We start from the raw sequence: 22432 nt of genomic DNA on the forward strand, positions 1-22432 counted from the left end.
CCTTGCTTAGTATCACACTACCAGAAATTTTCTGCATAAACCACTCTAACTTAAAAATCAGACAGTCTAGATGAAAACTCTTCCTGAGAATCCTTTTTTGTCTTTTACAATCCATCTTTAGACTTCAAGGGAAGCGGAACAGTTTTGTTAAAATGTTCTGTTTAAGCAGTTAAACAAAAAAGGTTAATTTTAAACAGTTTGATTTATCTATTTCAGTTTATACAACAGTTAAAAAATAAAGTTTGAAACCAAAATGATTTTTTTTAATCTAATCTGATCATTTCTCAACCACTTCAGAAAAAAAATTAAAAAAAAAAAAAAAAAATCACGTCTGACATTCCGTCTGAGATGAGAAAAACCTTAAAAGTATTAAAGCAGAAAAACCCTTTTAACCCCAGAACCATCTAATGAGGGTTCTGCCAAAAAAAATTAATAGCATCACATCTTGCAGTATCAAGTGATTAACATGTTCATTTGAAAGAAGACTTTCTCAACATAAGGCACTCACAACCTTTTTCACTGAGGCTTGCTGAAAACAACAGGTCATTGCAGGAACAGTTCTTACTTTAACAAAAACATACTTGAGAACAATTTTTCTGGTTTGCAAGAATACCATGAAGTCAAAGATAAAGACATACATCTACAGCAAAATAGCTTACCTGAGTATGAACTACTTCCTGTCTTGTCAGTATTTGCAGAAAAAGAGAATTCAAGTCTTACATGGTGGAGAAAAGGCTTCTGTTTAAAAGGAGCATAATATATATAGGGTGTACTTCCAAAGTGACTAATATAATACAAATGAGAGTGACTATAGACTAGAAGTCTGCAACCAGCTGAATCAAACAAGAGAGGACATAGCCACATTTTTATGTTAACTGCAGTGCTGCTCTCATGTGCTTCAGTTAATGTTTATTTGGTTTTTTTCTTTTGATGAGATGATATGATTCCCGTTTTGAAACTGAGTCCTCCATGTATCACAAAAGACTACGAAATAATCAAAAAGAGCCTTTCTTCAGACCCACATGTCTATGTTCCCTGCAGAAATAGGCTGAGTTTAACAGCAGTGACATAATCTCTTTTTAAAAATATCTACGTATAAGACAAATGGAATTTTTTGTCATAAGATTTTTTTTGGCCTAAAAACATGCTCAGGTTCGTATCTGAGCTTTGTTTTATTCAGAAACAGACAAGAGGTGCTGCTCACAGAGATGAGACCCCACTGCTTAGGTCCCCACCAGGGCCAGCAGGCTGTTGAGGACACACACCATCTTCACAGGAGCCAAGCACCTGCCTGGAGAGGGAATGAAACCACAGCAGGTCAGGATTTGAAGTAGGATTACAGAGGAGGGTGAGTGGGTGAGATGAGTAAATAGCAGCTGACATATGACTGTAAATCTACGGGGAGCATTGGAGAAGGAGGTAGATTGGTGGAAAGAGAGAGAAGTCATAAAGACCCATTATATTTAATATCAATCTTTTGACAGTGTTGCCAATTAGCTGTTAATACTAAAAGTCACTTCTGCATTCAGGTAAATATTGTACACTTATTAGCTTTAAAAAAAAAACAAACGTATCGGTAACCAAACATCTCAATGCAATAAATGCAGTAATATTGAAGTAATAAATACCTATCTAGTTTATTAGATGGATACCTGTGCTCTTTTGAGGATCCCAGTATGTCTAATTTTCTTACAGAAAGCACTTATTTCTTACAAGTGATTTATTCACCAGAATGCTTCTCTATGCTACCACATAGTGTAGTACAATGGAAAAGACACACAACCAACTTATGGTGTCCTTGGCCATAGCAGGGTAATTCCATGTTCAGGTTAATTTTTTTTTTTTTTTGTGTGCTGTAACATGCTGATATATCAGTTGAGAGCTGCAGTTATCACAAGATTTCTCAATTATGAATGCACCGTACAGCACAGATGTGCTATACTTCAGTTTATCCATGTTGGTGCTACCAAGAAACCTTTGAACATCTCAGGGCAAATGATGTGCCTGTACCCTTCTCCCTCTAAGACATTTCACTGCTCACTCCACATTTGATATTTGGGCTTCAAGTCTCATAATTCAGCCTGGAGAAGAGGAGACTAAGAGGAGACATCCAATCTACAGCTTCCTCACAAGGGGAGGAGGAAGGGTATACGCTGAACTCTTCTTTTTAGTAACCAATGACAGAACCTGAGGGAATGTCAGGAAGATGTGCCAGGGGAGGTTTAGGTTGGATATTAGGAAAAGATTCTTCACTCAGAGGGTGGTGGAGTACTGGAACAGGCTCCCCAGGGAGGCAGTCACAGCTCCAAGCCTGGCAGTGTTCAAGAAGAGACTGGACAATGCCCTCAAACACACGGTATGAAGTGTGGGGTTCTCATATGCAGGAACAGGAGTTCGACTCAATGATCCTTGTGGGTCCCTTCCAACTCAGGACATTGTATCATTCTACGATTCTATTTAAAAAAAAAAAAAAAAAAATTTATGTATAAAAATATAATATCCTAGAAGGACACCAAATGTGTCGTTCACAGTCCTCCTACAGTCATTCAAATGTGCTTTGGTGATGACTGCCATATGTTATGTGGCTTCTTGCACAGGAGCACTCCAAATATTTTCCAGTTTATTGCAATAATTATTAAACATGAGTATCCTTGGATAATTACAGAACATATCCACAGTTTTCACCATACAGTCTTAGGCACTTCCCTCATTTAGGCCTAATAGAAGCAAAACTGTTCCCTATCTGCAGAAACAGCAGCAGAGTAGCTGTGACACTGTACCACATATATCTTAGTTGCGACTCTTGGAACATGCATTTATATTCCATGTGCTTTGCCTCCATCATTAAATACTGCCTCTAGTCTTTTTGATTGTAATTTCTGAAATTTTGGCTATTCTACCATTTGACTTCGTGTCTCAGCTATTTAAGTTGTCATTTTCTCTGTTCTGCATACACCATCTTCAAAAGTTTATTTTCTGTTGGAATGAAACACCTGGGCACTGAGACATGAGTAGCCAGACTACACAATATGAATCTCCATTCCACCATCAGTGTCCATGGCACTGTTCTGGGGAAGGTACATTTCTCACTGCTGTCTGCATTTTCATCACTGCACATGCCAACATCACCATCTTAACAAAAGCAGATTGATAACTCAAATGCAACCAGAAGTCATGTCAGAGAACACTTCGAGAAGTGCCTTGGGAGAAGACTGATTTTTAACATGGCAAAGAAAAATAGTTTAAGGTAGTAAAATAGATTTCACTGTCTGTCATTTTACTTTCATCAGATGAGGAATTACAGCTGCACTAGCTAAATATTGATCACGTATTTCTGCTATGGCTCACGGTACAAACAAATACTCTAAACAGTCAAGCTGAAGCTCTGTTGAAGCATTTCTGGTAACACAGCCATGATGAAGGCTGATATATTGCATCTGAAAAGTCATATGATGGTTGTTCAGAATGCCTTCACCTTCTTTTCTACAGGCAAGATTATTTTTTTTGTCCTTGTTATTATTTTTGTTTGTTTGTTTCCCCTCCAGACTAGCTAATAAGACCCCTACACCAGAATTCAAAATGATGGGAAACCAAGTCATTTTAGCACTTTTCAGCATCATTTGTGACTGAAGAGGACCTGCTACACTGAATTCAGAACCAGCCTCTCCTATCAACCTACAGAAGTGGCAGTTTTCATGTCTATGGATAATTTCCCTCTCTTATTGTTCCAGAAAGCATTAAGCATGGTCACTAGGACCCAAGGGCCTAATTAGCCTCATAGAAATAGACTTGAATGCTGGTTTGCTTTAGGGACCAACCTAAAGCACACTCCTCAGCAGCCAGCGCAGAGGAGCCAGGACTTGGGCAGGTTCCCAGCCCATCTGGTCTCATTCCTGAGGTTCTGCGGGCAACTTAAAACGCACTGGCAGTCCACGCTGCTTTGCTCTCCAGGGAACAATTCAAACCATTTATTCATGATCTGGAACCAGAAAGAAAACATTCTTCCTGCACCTTCTCTCTCGAAAGCACACTCTGGACTGGCTTGGGTTGTACCAAAAATAAAACAAGAGATAGCACTGAATACATGACTTCAAGGGGAAATGAAAATAGCCTGGCCCTGAACAGAAAGCAGCCTCTCTTCATATTGAGAGGGGTGTACCTAACATTTTTAGTTAAACTGGAAAAGCAAGCAACACAGCTGTCCCAAAAAATAATGAGGATGCAAGATACATGATTTCTTCAGGGTTATTTTTGGGGGATGACTCAACCCCTAGGAGTAGCACAAAAGAGGATGGTGGCTGCATGATTATGTAAGATTAAAGATAAGTTTGTGCATGATACAGTCATCTTAATGAAAGTGCCCAAGGTCTGCCATCAACTAAAATCAATGTGATAGCAATGATAACACTAACCTCTTGATACCATCCAAATTCTGTACTGCATTCCACTCATTTTAGTGGCACCAGGGAGGAGTCAAAACTTCCTGAAGAGCAGTTCTCATTAGTGCTACACCTGCCCCCAGCACAGACTTTCAAAGGTTCACCCAGGGGTGGGAAGACTCCTCATTGGAATGGCAAACAAAGAAGAAAAAAATATTTAAAGTAATGACTCTATTATAAAAGCTAAACTGGAGTCACATATTTTTCTTTGTCCATTTAAAAAAGTTAGTCATTTCTGAATATAGAGTCACTGTGGACAACACTAATCTCCAGAGTCCCAGCAGCATTTCTATAACCAGGAAAAAAAAAAAAAAACAAAACACCAACATAATTATTTTAATTGCAGTGTCTTTAAGACTTAATCTCTAATAATGTGGTAGCCAGCTGTTTCTCTAATCTAGCTCACTTAAAGAAATTGAATTGGTCGCAAACAGCTGTTCCTGAACAGCAGTCACACGACATGATTGCATATTTTAAGGTTACAACGTGCAACGGAATTGTGATTTGTGGATAACAATCTTTATCTCCCCTTCATAACACATTACTGAGTCATCTGAAGGCAGATAAGATGCTTTCAGTAACTCTGCAACGAAGATTAATTTACTTACTAAATGTAAATCATTATCTGATAAACAATAAAGTTATAAGATCCAATGCCTGGACACTGAAGTCAAACAAATTCAAACAAAAAAGACGCTGTATATGTTGAACTGTGAAAGTAGCTATTATGTTATCAAGAGTGCAATACAGTCTTCAGTCTAAGTCTTGGAAGCGATATTTGATGTCTTTCCAAAATAAACACTCCTTACTGGTCTGCTGTTACTTGTTTGATGCAGGAATTAGGGTTAAAATGCCATTCTCTCTCAGACTGAGGTAAAACAAATGACCAATAATGATCCTTATAGTTCTTAATATGTCTGAAAATAGCATCACTATGTCACATGGATATGGTGGTATAAAAAAAAAATAAAATGTATTTAATGGGGAAATTCCTGGTATTAATTCTCTATTCTTCAAACAGAGACTCTTCTTTACACTGGCCTGTGGACACTTAAGTACCTATAGACATTCTTCCTTGAAGTACCAATTACATAACATAAATTAATCCATTCAAAGATGTTTTTATTTCATATCTGAATTTTCTATTCCCATTTCAGACTAGCAAAAAAGCTGTAACTTGCCCCCAATTTTCACTAAAGCCAACAAGAATGAAGGGTGGTTCAAAAGAGTCTACTTTGTCATAGATCCTGGATCACATTCTGATGATTCAGGTAGCTTATCTCAAGCATTGCAGATACTGGAGCTTCAAATCCCAGGCAAACTTCTAATTGAAGGAGACACAACAATGGGTTATCATCACCTTTTGACAAAAATATCAGTTCAAACAAAAAGAAATGTTACATAAAATGATAACTTTGTGTAACAAATGGCCATCAAGGAATCTTGCCAGAAATGTAATAATTAATGGTTGCATTTTGATATGGCTGACATTATTTAAAAAAAAAAAAAAAAGATAAATTCATTAAAATGAAACTTTTCTTAAATACATAGATTTCTATAGCTATTATTTATACACTGCCAAATGATGCCAAGACATTTTATAGATATGAACAATTAGTATACAAAAGTACTATTGATCTGGCTAAGAAGACTCGTTCAAAGATATCATTACATGCATATTGGGAACTATAAAAAAAAAAAAAAAAAAAAGTTTTGCTCATATTTTATCATGGAAAGTTTCTAAGCAAACAACAAATTCATTGATCTGGATTGTATAAACCCTATCAGACTGTCTCTACCCTATTCATGGGACCTCAGCATGTACCTTTAGAATCTGCATTTCTGCCCTCTCTCCCTTTTTCTCCCTCTATCATACATCTTATGAGACAGACTTTACATACATGATCTACATCATGTAAGCAGATGTATTAGTATGCCAGATGCCCTGAGTAAAACAGCTAAGCAGAACTTTTGTTTAACCAAACAGATAACAATATATTTTCTCTTCATCCATAATTTCTCTTGTTGGTTGCCAGGAACTACACAATGGAGAAAATACTTGTTTAAGAAATTGCACAAATATTTAGCAAGGGGTATTTCATCCTTGAAATGCAATAAAAAACAAACTCTTGTTAACAGCTGAACCAGCATTTCTCTGCATAGAATACCTACTCTAAAATATTTTAAATATTTCTTTATATTAGTATCTATTATACAATAATAATAATATTTAGTAATTATTTGTTATCTTCTATAAGCATATAAGGAATTAATGACTTTGCTCCACCTAACATAATCTGTAATACAGATAAAATGTTTAATGTCCTAACTATAAAAGCTATTAAAAGCAGAAGTGTAGTCATTCGCATCCAGCAACACTCCTTTATTACAAAGGATTTGAACACTGAAAGTCCATCACTTTTCTAAGAAGACTGCATGTGAACAATCCCTGCGAAGGTGGAGTCCTTGAACAGAAAAATAATCCTGAAGCTGTACTTTGAAACACAGTTCTGAAAAACACAGAGAACAAAAGGTGATGAAACAGAAGCTTAATATCAGAAGAACTTCCCACTATGTAAATAATCTTGGGACAGCCCATCATTGTTTAGTATTTTCAGCTGAGAAATCGTGGAGCATTTTATCTTTGGAATCCAAAATTGGTGTGGAATGACTGGTAACATAAAACAGTTTTATCACCAAACAAAAAATTATCTACCTGAAACGAAAACAAAACGGACTGTGAAACAAAACTGTTGGCACACAAAAAGAATTTCAAGAACTATTGTACAGTTTAAAGCATAGATAAAAACATTATTCACTGATGCAATAAGACTTGTACATTTCTGTCACCACCAAAAAGACAGTTTCAGCACACTGTTTTCCCTTCTTATGGAAATAAAGCATGTCATCACATCTATGAGTGCTGAATAATGAAAGGATAAATTCTATTTTGACATACTGATATAAATTGAAATATTAAACAGTTATGGAACTGGCAGCATAACTGCATTAAATAAGGCTTGCTAAAACTTAAAAAGAAGCCAAGAGAAAATTGACCTGAGGTACTGAAAAGTATCTTGCATCTTGACACCCATAATGTGAGTCTTTAAGATACATTTTCATAATCTTGTACTCTGAGAGGCTCACCAGTTCATAGAGGTAAGGCCAACCCAACAGGTGGTGCACAGCCTGCTTTTTACTAGCTCTGTGTCACCTTTATCTAAGGCCAGAGGCAGAAGCAAAATCCCAGAAATAGGATTAATATTTCTAGAGCAAAAATGGGGTTTAAGTTGAAAATTTGTATACTAATTGATGGTTTGCATCACAACTTTAACTACCATAATCCAGATTTACTGCATTGCTTGGAAAAAACAGACAAGGCCCTATGGCAAAGGGGTTGGAACTAGATGGATCTTTAAGGTCCCTTCCAACCTATCTTTTCTTCAGTCTTTCTTTATTGCTTATCAATACTGTGCTTTTGACATACTATATAAATCCAATAGAGCAAAAGAAGAAAGAATGCATCTGAAAATTATGAAATGCAAGTTGAAAATAATTTAGACAGTAGCTATAAAAATCTTCAGGCACACATGGAAGATGAAATAAAGTGAGGTAGCTAAAGCAAGAATTCTGTTTGTAAGTACTTAAACTGTCAACATATACCCCTAGATGGATTCCACAAGTTCTTTGAAAGAAGCTTTATACAAGTATGAGAATTTCATGTTTTATGTCTGCTAGGTAGCAAGAGTCAATACAAGACTGTTGACTAGATTTCTATGAATACAGAATTTGTATTGTATTTAGCAGATTAAGCTGATCCTGTGTTTATTGAGATATGGCAATTTTGCTTTATCTCCGCCTTTCAAGAAGCATCTTCTGTGACATACCTTCTCAATAGACAACTGAACCTCAGTTTCATGTCTGTCTGTTCTAAGTATGCCACGTATCAGGAACAGACTCAAGCCAAATTTGACCTACCTTTGCTTCAAATACAGCTTCCACACCAGTGACACAGCCTGGGTTTTAATAAGCCTCCTGAGAACATGGAGGAAACTTCTTTAGAACTTATTTTAAGCAGGAAAACTTTTAAAGAAATAAAGTGAGCAAGTATGCAAGCTATGGATCACTGGATACACTCACTGCTCAAGCTCACATGAGGCAGCAGGTCCTTCTGCTCTGCTTTGCATTACATCCCCTCCCCACCAAGGGATGTCCTTCCAACTAGGAACACATAAAAAGGGCATCCTTAGCAGACCATAAGCACCAGACTGGGGAGATGTTTTACACAATGGGAGAAAATGAAAGTCAGCATGATGTTGTGACCTACATCATGGGTGTGAGGATCTCCCAGGAGGTCAGCAGTCAGATTAACCTACTTCTGCGATGAATAAGCTAGATGGCTCTCAGGTATCTGAGAATATATTTGAGGCACCTAAAAATTTTGGCCTGTCCTGGTACATTTAATAAGGGAAAAGTGAAAAAAAATAAGGCAAATGAGACTAGAAAAAGTTTTCCATTGTAGAAATAGTAATTTTAAACTAAGAGAAATGAGATAACAAAAATCACAACTTCTTATGGAAAACATGTCTGCCTAACAAATAATACGATGCAGAAAATACAAACTGAAAAGGGAATAAATTAGCCTGAAATGTCTTTATATTCAACGGGAGTCAAAATGAGGAAAAATACTATGAAATTATTCTTTTCCCAAGATAAACTGTCTAGATCTATGCAACCATGAAAGAAAGAGGAAGAAGGTATTTATTAAACAACATGCAGGCTGCTACTGCTGTTCTACCTCGACAGCTACTTATCATGTACTAGCTATATTTAAGAGTCTTCCAACATCTGCCCTTAATATAGACCAGTGTAGTATTTTCTGCTGGCCATGTTTATGTGGAATGACTCAGTTGAGGTGAGTGTCCTCTGAAGGGGCCTATGAACAACAAAACACATGGGAGTAATGCTCCCTTACGATCCACCCACAGGACTCACTGACATATCATAATATCAAGCAAAAAAAAAAAAAAAGCATGATCAGCTGTAGATTCTCACTGAGGATGCCAGCAAGTTGCAAACATCTCAAGAAGTACTTGTGGACTTTTCTGGAATCTTTATGGGATTCCTTAACAGCCTGTGTGTGTATTGTAAAAATTTGAGACAAAAGAGAGGAGGCCAAACGTTTTCAATGTTTACTCATTAATGTAAAGAAGCGCTTTAGGTCTAAGGATAAATGTAAAGTCTCGCAGTGAATGTAAAATCAAGTCTATTTTAGTATGAAATACCTTTCATAGAATTATTTAGGTTGGAAGAGACCCTCAGGATCATCAAGTCCAACCAAGACCTAAGTCTAGCATTAACCATGCCCTAAGAACCTCGTCTAAATACCTTTGAAACACGTCCAGGGATGGTGACGCCACCACTTCCCTGGGCAGCCTCTTACAACACCTGACAATCCTTTCTGTGAAGAAGTTTTTCCTAATATCCAATTGAAACCTCTCCTGTTGCAACTTGAGGCCATTTCCCCTTGTCCTACCACTTGCTACTTGGGAGACGAGACCAACCCCCTCCATGCTACAACCTCCTTTCAGGTAGTTGTAGAGAGCAAGAAAGTCTCCCTTCAGCCTCCTTTTCTCCAGACTAAACAGCCTCAATTCCCTCAACCACTCCTTATAAGACTCATGCTCTAGGCCCCTGATCAGTTTTGTCACCCTCCTCTGCACTCTCTCTAGTACTTCAATGTCCTTCAATACCAGTAAATCTTTCATAAACCTCAGACAATGCCATCTGGAGGGATGTTCTAGCTTGTAATAGCTCCTCTGTGGAAACAGAATTGAGCTCTTGAAGCAATTCAGAGGGAAGTTAATCTGTAAAGTCTGCCACCTTGTCCACTGCAAGTTAACACACTGGCTGATGCACCTTAGTAATTTTTACTTTCATTTGTAGACCAACTAAGGGATAGATCCTTCTGCCAAGACATAAATTTTGGGTCCTCTTCAGGTTTGGCATGGATTTTGCAGCCTATTTTTAGCTTGCATTAACTTCACTGACAGTAGAGAATGTACAAGAGGATAACACAGTCATGCAATTCTTTTGCGGGAGGACTTTGAATAATGCTAGACACATCACAAAATAGTTGAGATAAAACCTGCAGTTGTCAACAAATACTTTCCTGGATTAAATATCTGCTGGATTAAGACACCTGATAAGGCTACCTGGGATCTAAGAAGCATATGCCATTGCAAAACCCCAGGGACTAGACCAACTTCTCTTGAGCCGTTCTGGAAAATTTTTCTAAATTCTTGAATTACATCAAGTGAGAGCAGCTATCAACAAAGCTTATTTTCAGAAAATGGAAACTAAAAGATTTGGGGTTTTTTTGTACCTTCTAGACTTCTAGATAGTCAGATCTTCCTTATCAATGAATGTTTATGTCCCTTCAACAATCTTCCTGTAGCACTGTGCCATGTGCCATCTGTAGGTCCACTCTAAAGATGGTCTAAAATGCCTTATAATTTCAAGATGTTTACAAACACAGACAAGAAACATGAAAAGGCAGAACAGTCACTGTTTAAAGCCATAGCAAATATAGATAGGTTAATATATAAGCTTTTAAAGTTTCATTAAAAGCCTGTATCCTTTTAAGACATTTCATAAAAGTCTATATTTTAAAATGGCAACCTGGTTCTCTTTCATTTCACAGAATGGGAAGTGGAAGTACAGGTGATATAAATCTAGTTAAACCACTTTATGGGCATTTCAAAGTACAAGTATTCCTTTCTAGAGAAGACTGAGAGTTTCTCCTACCTGCAGTGTATGACCCTCACAAAAGCAAATAGGGATATTCAATTACTTACGTCAAGTCCAAGGATAATGAGGTTTTAGTACAATTTTGTTCCACAAAATTTCATTAGTTACTGGGGTCATATTGATCTGTAGTTAGATAAGGTTTTGCCACATCTTATGGAGATTCTGTAAGCCTCATTCAGGTCCTGTCAATAAAATGAAGAATCTTCATTTTCTACAGGCAGATATAGTTGAGAAAACAGAAAGGATTCAGGAGAAAAGAAACAAAACACACATACACACACACACGCAAAGAGAAAAAAAAAAAAAAAAAGCAAACGACCAAAACCACAAACACCAACTCTCCAAGCTATTAGAAGAGAGAAAAGAAACTGGAAAAGTTTGATAAAATGGCTCCTCCTCCCATTACCAAGCCCCTTAGTGGTCTGGCAGGAAAATCTGGGGACTTTCCTCTTCTTAGTTTGAGACCAGGGACAAGGGCTGGCTAAGCATATTTTCATGTCTAAGCAACACTGCCCTGGCCATCCTGAATAGGAAGCTCCATCCCTTCCACAGCCCCTGTTTCCTGCCTAGACTAACCTAACTCTGGTTCCAGCAGGCACCCTCTAGCACAAGCTCTTCTTTTTATGAAATGATGCTTGAGTGGATTACAAGCAGGTGATGGCAGGAAAGGGCAGATGGTAGATACAGGGAGCAGCTGCCACTACCAGCAAAAATGGTAGGGCAAGGTCACTTCAGGAACTCTGGTCTTAACTATGAATGGTTTTGGGGTGCTTTTTTTTCATTATGTCTCTGAAATGAATACTTGGACAGTACAAAACAGCAGATACATTTTCCTCAAATAGAATAGAAATCAACTACACACAAAGGGGTTATTTGCCAAGTAAACAGGGATAGAAAAGTCCTTGTCCCAGCAGAAGACTGCACCTGACTGCTAAGAAATTTGAACAATGGCACAAAGGATCAAGTCCTTTTCCCATGAAACACCAAGCTGTGATCTACGACAGCAAATATGTGGAATATATACCCTAGATAAACTCTAGAAAAACAGATACCTGTTTTAGATCCCAATAGGACAATCTGATTTGCTTAAAGAGAAGTTATGCAAAGGCCACTGAAAATATTCATGCTCAGCAACTTAAAATGCATCTGTTCATATGACTTGAAGTTGTTTACCAAAGTAGTTGCACTATAAAGCTTAAGGAAAACTAGATTTATTAACAAGATGCCTAAAGGAATAACAAGGCAGCCAAAGAGCAGATCCAAATGTCTTGTACTCCTTACCTATTTGTTTCTTCTGTGTTTCTCCTGTGCCACAATGCCTTTAACTTGCTTTTTTCAGTACATTGTGATAGTAACAATCAACTGAGTTTGTCCCACACTTTCTCATGAGATGCTCAGTGGGCCGAACAATTGATACACCTTATGGTTAAAAACAACAAACTACAAAAACAGAGCAACTAATGAAATATGAAAGCACCAAAGCGAGCATGACCATAAGCAGACACAACGAGACACATGGGTGCTTTTATCTCTTCTTTCTCAGAGAAGGTAATGGACCAATTTTAACCAATATTATCCTGATGCCTATCCTATGTGATAGGATTGTATACACACTTTTGCAGACTGCTTTTCTGCTAAGATAAATGCAACATATCTTTTACACTGGTCACTTGTAAACTAGGATACCCTTAAAAATCAAAAGGTAAGAAGAAAGACGAAGTAGCTTCGTGCTCGAAAAATGTAAACAAAAACATCCTTAGACTACTTATGCACAACACTACTGCATGGAAAGGAAAATAGTTCATTAAATCAGTCAGGCCTTTTAAATACAATATGGTATAAATTAGGGATCCATGGCTATAGCTGCTGAATAGTAGAACCAGGGCTGATAAAAATAATTTTTACCACTAAACAACTGGCATTCCAGGACCAAAGGAATATTGCTATATTGGAAGAAATGCAAAGAAAAGTGACAAAATGGGATTAAAGAGACATTCTTGTTAACACCAAGATTTCAAAACTTATAGCCACGTTATTTAAAAAGAGGACATAATAGCAGAGATCCCTAAATCTTTATAACCCTTTAAAACCCCTTAAGCCTTAGGGCTCAAGTCAATAACTTACAAAGTTAAGGTTACTATTTAGTATTTTTACCTTTGGATATTTTATGTCATAATAGTCTAACAGAGATTTTGCTGCATTTTCCATTTCAATATCTATGATTAGTTTCAGTTAGGGAGACAACATTGTTCTAAATGGAACTTTGGCACTAACATCCCTCCAAAAAAAAAAAAAAAATCAAAATAAGCTATTATGTTCAGTGAGCAATTAGTTAGGAATGCACTCGTGTAAAGGCATGTACCACATAGACCTATGGTCTCTATGACTACTAAGAACTGTATTTATTCCTTCATTTTTAAGGTATGTAAATTACATTTCAATATTCATTTAATAAGCCCTGAAACCATCTGTAAACTTTTCCAGGTTTTGTGGGTGGTGATTTTTTTTGTTTTTGTTTTTTTCCAAAAACTGTATAATTGATAAAATGTCAGTTCAGCAGGATGAAGAACTTTACTGCAAAAGTTACTCTGCATGTGATTCCTGAAGCACAGCACAGACTGATAGCTCAGTATAGCATAGGTATTCCCAAGTCATCCTTATTCAGTGCTCCTCCCTCATCTTGTATGAATCTGATCCTATCTCCATTAGGACATATTTATATTCACTCTTCTTTCTTTGAGTTCAGATAAAGAGGATGGTCTCAGAAAGAGAGAGTTGTGTAGCTTCATTAGTTTACTCAATGATTTTGAGACAGAGTCTGTGACTTTGAATTATTTTACCCAGTGTATGCATTTCAGTGTCTGATTGTGGCTGTCTAAGAGTGAATTACTACATATTACTTCCAGAAATTTTGATTTAGAAAATATATTTCTGGAAAAGGAACATTTTTTTTTTTTCCTAAATATACAGAAAAATATGAATACAGCTGTACTAAGCACAATGAAATAGCAGGTCTCTGAATAATTATATCTCTTTATTCAAGATACCACCTGTAGATTATTTTAAAACATAATGACATTATAAAGCAAGCTCTGGTTTCAGGGGTTTTTAATATATCTAATTGATCTCCATCCCCTTTCATTTCTTTTATATTCTTACAAAGATCAGGTAAAATGAAAAAGTCCCTGGGCATTATACTCAGCAAGACGTTACCACACACCATAGACAGCAATCATAGTTATCCACAAGACTACTGGTGATTGTCAAAAAATGGAAAAGATGAATTCTGAAAATGTTGGTGATTGATTTCCCAAGTTTCATAATATAAATGGTTTACTGTGCAGCCCAAGTATCACAGAAAAATAATTGGAAAAGCAACATGGGGTGAAGTCATCATCACTGAGCATGAAAGCTATGAAATAATGGTCTACCTCATGTGTAAACCAAAAATCTAAATAAGTAAATGGTAAATACATCCATCACTGAAATATGTACAGATCACACAAACTTACACAGCTACAGAAAGAGTGCTCAGGTAATCAGAGACAGGTCCAAGTAAGGTAGTTGTACATATTTTGATTGCAACTTTTTTTCGGTTCTCAGGAATTAACAACTACATAGAAAGGGATTAAAATCATCATACTCAATATTTACAGTATGGAAATTAAAATATTCCGGTCAGTTTCTGGCAGTTTTGCTTGTTACAAAGTGATCCTGCTTTATCTTCATGCACAACAGTGACCTCAAAGATTTGTAGCAATTGCAATAACAATAAACAGTAGAGGCCACGCAGACAAATTATCAAACTGATTTAACCGCATAGAAATAACTTTGTTTTCAACTATCCATCTCTTTCAAAGATGGAGCCTTTGATAAGGGAACATCTCTGGGGAACTAGAATGTTAACCCTTGTCTTAGAGACCTAGCACAGCTGCACTGTGGGACCTAGTCTTTGGTGAAAGTGGAAAGAAAAGGAAACTGCAGACCCAAACGTCAATCAAAAGGCACAGAGAAGAGTTACTGCTGTACCTCATTCAGACTGCAGAAGATCTATATGCATATCTGTTCAGAATAGCATGACCCACTGAAGTGCCTAGGGAGCTTTCAACAAGAGCACGGTGCTGACTGTATGAAAACCTCATTCATCTTAGCACTGCTGACTTGCCTGACAACAGTAGGAGAAGAAAATGCTCAAGAAGTTAAACTTAACTTTATTCTAGTGTTTTTGACAGTGAGACTGCTTCTTGTCCTAAATGTGGTCAGATTATGTCTTTCCTGCACATAACAAACTGCCTCTTTCCTTTCTGAATCCACATCCTTCATCTACCATGCGACCTTGCCAAGAGCATGAATGAATTTCAAAGTACTCTAGTTCATTGGAGTCCCACATAATCACTGAGTGTTCCACAACAACCTTATTACACTGGTGGATTGCAAATACTATGTACACATAAACTGTGGTGCAAAAGCACTCTACAGAGTACTACATAACCCTGGTACTTGCTTTAAACCTGTTAGGTTCCTCTCTGGTTATGTGTGCCAGTCTTCAAAGAGAATCAAAACACGCAAGAAAAACACAATGCATACCTGGAACTTATCCCAACACACAAGAAGAAGATAGCACACAGAGGTGTATTCCAGCGTATGAGAGACGGCTACCACTTCTAGGTACAACAATTTAGACATGGGAACAAGGAGATGCTTATCGGTTTATGTGTACGTCCAACTTAACAACGAGTTTTCCAGGACTAAGTGTTTCCTTGGACTAGAAAGCACAGCACAAGTAAGTTAAGCAACTGCTCCTTCTCCAGTCTGAAGGACCAGGGATTATTCTTACTCTCTGCTTTCATGTCTGATCCCTTCCAAGAACTAAGCTGCTGTTCAGCATATCCCTTAGTGTTTGGGGAATTTCCAATTATATTAAGGTGACACAAGGCTTGTTTGTTTGTGTGTGTTTGCTTGTTTTTTTCCACACATGCCATCCTGATGGTGGGCAGACTTATCTAAACTCATAAATAAGCATATTGAATAGGGAAGATACTTAATGATTGAATATTCTGCTATATTATGATAGATTCAGAAGTAGCCCTGAAAGTATTCTCAGCATTTTTCTTACTCATATCAAAATATTTATTGTTGAATTAGCTCAGTGTAAAGATGTGTGTTTCTGGAAGGCAAGCTTTGCAAAGATCCCAACACTGAAGAGGCAACACAGACCTCCTGTTCCAGAGAAGCTGATCACCTGAACTTGAAGTTTCATATTGCTGCTGTAGTTCAGCCTTTTTCATTTATCATCATAAAGAGAGAAAAACAAATCAATTAAGAAACTGAGTACTGTCTAGATATTTGGGGCAGAGGGTTCAGGAAACAGCAACAAAGAAACAAGAGATAGTGTATTATATCTATAGTGTTTTTCATTTAGAACAAAACACTACGCTAATGCAGAGCAGACTTCAAAATTAAAACTCTAGCTCTCTGGCTGTTTATTTACTTCAGTTCTCTTCTGTTGGTTTCCCTGCTTGTATAAGAGGATTGTGAATTTTTTTTTTTTTTTGCTTTTAGCCATTAGAGGTTCACCTGATATCTGTCATGACCAACGAACAATAAACCGTACACAGACCAAACACAGTCTTTGATAGACAGAGCTTTTGTTTTTGTTTGTTTTTTCTCAAGGACTACCCACAAACAATAAAGGGGTGGTGGAGCTCACAAAGCCATTGAGAGCACTTCAAGAAAAAGAAGATGACAGTATACAGAGACTAAGATTTCTAAAGAAAACAAGTCACCATTAGCAGAATGTTAATGAAAATATTTAGAATATTTTTTAATAATTCTTTCTGAAAAGAAACCCATTTTTAAGCACTATGAGCTGGTTGCATTTTACCTATGGGTCATAAGGCACTAGCAATTGAAATAGTATTGACATCCAAATGTTGGCTGCAGATTCAAAAGAGCACACACAATACTGCAGCCCCAATGCAGAACCGCATGTTTCAGACCAGAAGGGAGGAAAAGATTAGAAGGACATGCTTGAATGTCAATAGATCACCAAAGAACAGATATCTAGAGCAACAACAGGTAATGATCTTAGAATGAAAGGTATGTTACTTTCTGGTAGTTTTCCAGGTCATAATACGATCCAAATTGTGCAAAGAGGCCACACGAAGCAAGCTGGTACACTCTGAGTGCCACAAAGTAGAAATACAAGTTTTAGACAGAGAAGCAAAAGTCTCACAAATAACCTATCTTCTATTGACTCCCATCTCAGCAGAACTCATTAGTGTCTTCATTTAACCTTTTTTTTTTTTTCATTTTTTAGATTCTCGTTTGAATTCCCATATGCCTGCTTGGCATAACTCTGCTTTATCTTACTGCCAGCTTGCTTAGTCATGTTTTCACCTTGTTCCACAATGTATTAGGCAAACTTGGCTGTAAATACTGCCTTCTGTCCTGTTCAAAAGCCATTTCGTTTAGTTTGAAGGAGTGTGGATTCATGAGTATCAGGAACTCCAAGACCAGAGTCCTCCAGGAAGAATGGAAAGGACTAGACTTCAAACACACTGTTCTTCAAGACTGTTCAGGTAGTATCACCATCATGAATCAAACATTCTGGTGACAAGGGACCATATTTCTTTGAGTTATGCATGATTGCTAGTTTAGTAAAACATCATGACTCACACAGAAAACCATCATTCTCTGTAGAAATGGATCTGCTAATGGTTTTATAAATTTATGAGAAAAGCTGTTCCTGACATGAATCCTTAAAAAGCATGGGGGGGGGAGGGGGGGATTAAAACAAACAAACAAACAAACAAACAAACAAACAAACCCACAACAGAAAGCAACAAACAAACAACAACAAAACAAAACAAAAACAAACAAACAGCAACCTAGAGTGGAGTGAGTACAAGAGGTTCTGTGTCCAAAACATAAAGAAATAACAGAGAACAAGTACATATTTTTCTGTACAGTTAATACCACACTGTAAAATAATCCTGCTTGTCCACATCCTAACCCATTTGATTCCCCAGCTTTCAGTAGTCCACACTTTCAATATGTTCCATTTGCTTTACTTTGGTAATCCCTATTCCAGAGAGACTATGAAAAAATTAGAGAGCGCATCAAGTGTCATCAACAAAAGTGGAAAGTCTCCAAGACAAGTAAAGCATTTAAGAAAATGACATAATAAAGATGGCTGAAGTAGTTGGTTTTGTTCAGCCTACTGAGAAGATGGCTTCTGATACTTAAAAAGTAACTGATAGAGAAGATGGAGGTACACTCGTTGTAAGGATGTATGATGACACAACAAGAAGGGACAGGTAGAAACTATATCAATGGAAATAGCAACTTGATATAAGAAAAAATAAATTCCCACTGTGAGGACCAATTAACATTAGAAACAGGTTGCCAGAAAAGTGGTACAATCCCCCTCACTAGAAATATTCAAGACTCAGCTTGACAGAGCCCTTGATAAACCAGTCCAAAACTCTGCTTTCCACAGAAAGTTGGGCCAGATGAGATTCAGAGCTGTCATCCAATCTAGACTTTTTTCAATATTCCATGCAACTAAAATGTTGAATTTTCTCCCTTAAAACCTGACTCCAAGAAAGCTGTAATACTGCTTAGCCCATTTTAATTTGGCCTACATTCCGCAGAAGTCTGTTGACCACTCTTCTGAATAGCTAGGAGCCATAAAGATGAGACTATATGAAATATGAATGCATGCGTGTTACACACATGAATACTTGCAGACACTCTAAATTTGCTGCTAAACGTGAACACATTTGCTCTAAAGGAGTTACCACGGTGTCCAAGCTTCCTGAACAACTCATCATGCCTCTCTTACTTGGCACCAGTATCTTTCACCACATTGCTTTGATCAGTTATAGCAGCTGTCTCCTTCATGCTCTGTTTCATTTGTGGTGCTGGGAACAGATCTTCAAGGAGATGCAATCACCAAGCACAGGACCAGCAATGGAAGTTTCTACATCATAGAATCATAAAAATAGAATGGTTTGGGTTGGAAGAGACCTCTAAAGGTCATCTAGTCCAACCCTGCCCTGTAATGAGGACATCTTCAACTACATCAGGTTGCTCAGAGCCCCATCCAATCTGACCTTGAATGTTTCCAGGGATGAGGCATCTACCACCTCTTTGGGCAACCTGTTCCAGTGTTTCACCACTCTCCTCATAAAAAATGTCTTCCTCATATCTAGACTGGATCTACCCTCTTTTAGTTTAAAACCATTACCCCTCATTCTATTGCAGCAGACTCTACTAAAAAAAATCATCACCATCTTTCTTATAGGCCCCCTTTAAGTATTGAAAGGTCACTGTAAGGTCTCCCCAGAGCCTTTTCTTCTCCATGCTGAAGAACCACAACTCTCTCAGCTTTTCTTCAAAAGAGAGGTTTTCCATCCCTGTAATCATTTTTGTGGCCCTCCTCTGGACTTGCTCCAACAGGTTCATGTCCTTCTTATGTTGGGGGCCTCAGAGCTGGAAGCAGTACTCCAGGTGGGTTCTCCCCCACCATGGAGTAGAAGGGTAGAATCACCTCACTTGACCTGCTGGCCACACTCCCTTTGATGCATCAATCTTGGACCTTGAATAGTGGATATCTTCTGGTATACGCACAAAAGGAGAGTGGAGGATGAGCAACAGAGGAGACAAGAAAGGGAGGGGCAATGCAGCCTAAGGGCTATAATGGAGTTCAGAGCCAGCCATGCCCTTCTGCCAGTTCTCATCAAGGGCAATATCAGGGCTCCAGGCAAAGTTAAGGAGCCATAACTAGATACTCACCAAGCTCCTACACTGTTGTTTTCCAGCCAGCCATTAAAGAACCTGTGATCACTTCCAGTGTAACAGTCATCAAATCACATCTGAAGTGCACAACCTATAATGGTAATTTTATATTAATCCTTTCAACTCTGTGGTCCATAATAGAAGCCTCTGCAGGATGTGTATAATTCTCAAGGAAAAGTGAATTTTGTACAGTTGGAAAGATGCAAGAAATAAGCATAAAGAACTAATTATTCTCAGAATGCCCTTTAATATTTCAAAGTAGCCATAAAACTAATCTTGCTGTGAGGCATTCACAAGTTTAAAAGTCATTCATAATCATCTCTGTACAGATTTTTTTATAAGTGCAAATACAGTTTCTACAATACTAAATACAGGTTTCATCAGACATATATAGATATATATCTATATATCTAAAACAACCAACCATAAAATATATTACACTCAGATTGGGAAAACTGAACCATGTCTATGTAACTTTAATGTTCTACAACTCTACCTCAAGTCTGTAGCACTGATGACTTTCATAAACAAAATACTGGATCTGGAAAAGCACCGCCTTGCTGTAAAATAGCAATTTTCTAGATAAAAAAGCCCAAACCAACCCTTCTTTCTTGATCCAGAAACATCCATTGCTTTGTAAGAGTACAAAAGGAAAAGCAAGTCCTTCTTTTTCTCACACATACACAAACATAAAACACACATTTTCAGCTGCAAACAGTATTCAAGTTATGATAAGTCAGAGTACACAATTGTTCTCACTGTACTTCATTACAGCTTGGTAAACATATTCACAGAAACTGAACCTGTTGGCAGGTAGTAGTTGAAATTGTTCTTCTATGCTACTTATATTTGCAACTTAGATTTTTTTTTTTTTTTTTTTTAACTCATGCATTAGTGAGATGTGCAAGGCAGGCCTGGTTGAAAACAAATCATTAAAGAAATTTACAATTGAGCAAATGAATTCACTAATAATTAACACAGGGAAAAATTCACAGGAAAGTAAAAACTGTTTTAAAAGATCAAATAGAATTGAGTATTAAGTCTACTACCCAGAAATGAACACAATTTACATTTTTATATGTAAGACAAATTTATTAAATATTATAAAACTGTTCTGGGACAAACTATAAACACTTCCAAAGCATGCAAGTGTTCTCAGATATATCTGAAAGGAACAATGTAAACTTCATAGCCTCTCAAAGTTGGATGGTTATTGTATTGCATGCACTTCTTAATAGTATTTTTCTATAGCAGATGATCATTTACATTTATAGACATAAAGATCTATAATTTTTCATGAATATTGCTGTAATACCTTGGTAGATATATATAGTAGTTACTTTTATATATATTTGCAAATTCAACGCAAGTAACAACACTTCAAAATATGTTTATGCATATGTATATATATATTTTTTTTTTTTGTCAAGATGACTTCTCAGAAATGGATAAATAAGAACTAATCTCCATCAACATCTCTACTCTTTTTCTCCTGCACAAAGTCCTTTTAAATTGTTCTTTCATATGTCTTAGTATACTTGTTTTCACTTTTTGTTCCATTACATATCAATAAAACTAATAATTTGGTAAAAGAAATAACACATCAGAGACAATATTTTCCTATTCGAAGTAGGAGCTGTTTGCATGAGTTCCTGCAAAGTAGGATGATCTTATTTATTATATCTTGTGTGATAGAATCAACATTTAGTTCTGAGAAATTCAGTTGACAGACAAAATTATCTGGTGAAAAGCCACCTTCTCTATCTTCTATTTATGCAGAGTACTTTTAATTATCACTTACTCCTACAGATATCAACTGAGGAGTACAGCAAAGCTCATCTATCAGGCTTTCTTCAGTGTATGTCTACATTGGCTGTACAGAAGCCACTATTCAATCACTTACTAGCAATTATGTTTGAGTAAACATTTCCTTATTTATCACAAAAATTCTAGAAATTTTTTTTGTGGTTTTCAAGCTCTTTATGCTTTTGTTCTTTAATATTGTTTCTCCTGAGAAATGTGTATTATTAGTATTTTTTACTTAGTTCCAGAACATAACTGTCTTGAATATTTTTTTTTTGCATTAAAAGTCAGATTTTTTCCCTCACAACATATTCATAAAGTAAACAGTGCTAAAAGGCTATATGTAAAGACTTCCTATATGATCTAGGAAAAAAAGGAGAGTGTTGCTGATATGTTAGTTTAGCCAGATGACTGTGCAGAAACACTGATTTAGTGCCTTTAAAAGCATGTGATTTCAGAATACTAATTATGCATAGTTTTTCACCCGTATATATGAATTGTAACCATTATTTAAAGCTGAATTTTTGAAACAGAGATAGTGTCTATGAGGCACCATTTTGTGTTACATGTTTTTCTTC

General features: G+C 36.9%; 1 protein-coding gene across 6 annotated transcripts in view; it reads right to left on the minus strand.

Moving 5' to 3' along the window:
• SNTG1 (syntrophin gamma 1) overlaps positions 1-22432 on the minus strand; it is a 344915-nt gene that overhangs the window by 280057 nt on the left and 42426 nt on the right. The window contains exon 2 of one of the 6 annotated variants that reach the window (XM_071804124.1): positions 11297-11431. The exons of the other annotated variants lie outside the window; for them this stretch is intronic. The gene's annotated coding sequence lies outside the window, so the exon portion shown is untranslated. The remainder of the gene's footprint in view (positions 1-11296; positions 11432-22432) is intronic. 6 annotated transcript variants of the gene reach the window in all.

The sequence above is a fragment of the Patagioenas fasciata genome, chromosome 2 (assembly GCF_037038585.1).
Source record: "Patagioenas fasciata isolate bPatFas1 chromosome 2, bPatFas1.hap1, whole genome shotgun sequence".
Lineage (NCBI taxonomy): Eukaryota > Metazoa > Chordata > Aves > Columbiformes > Columbidae > Patagioenas > Patagioenas fasciata.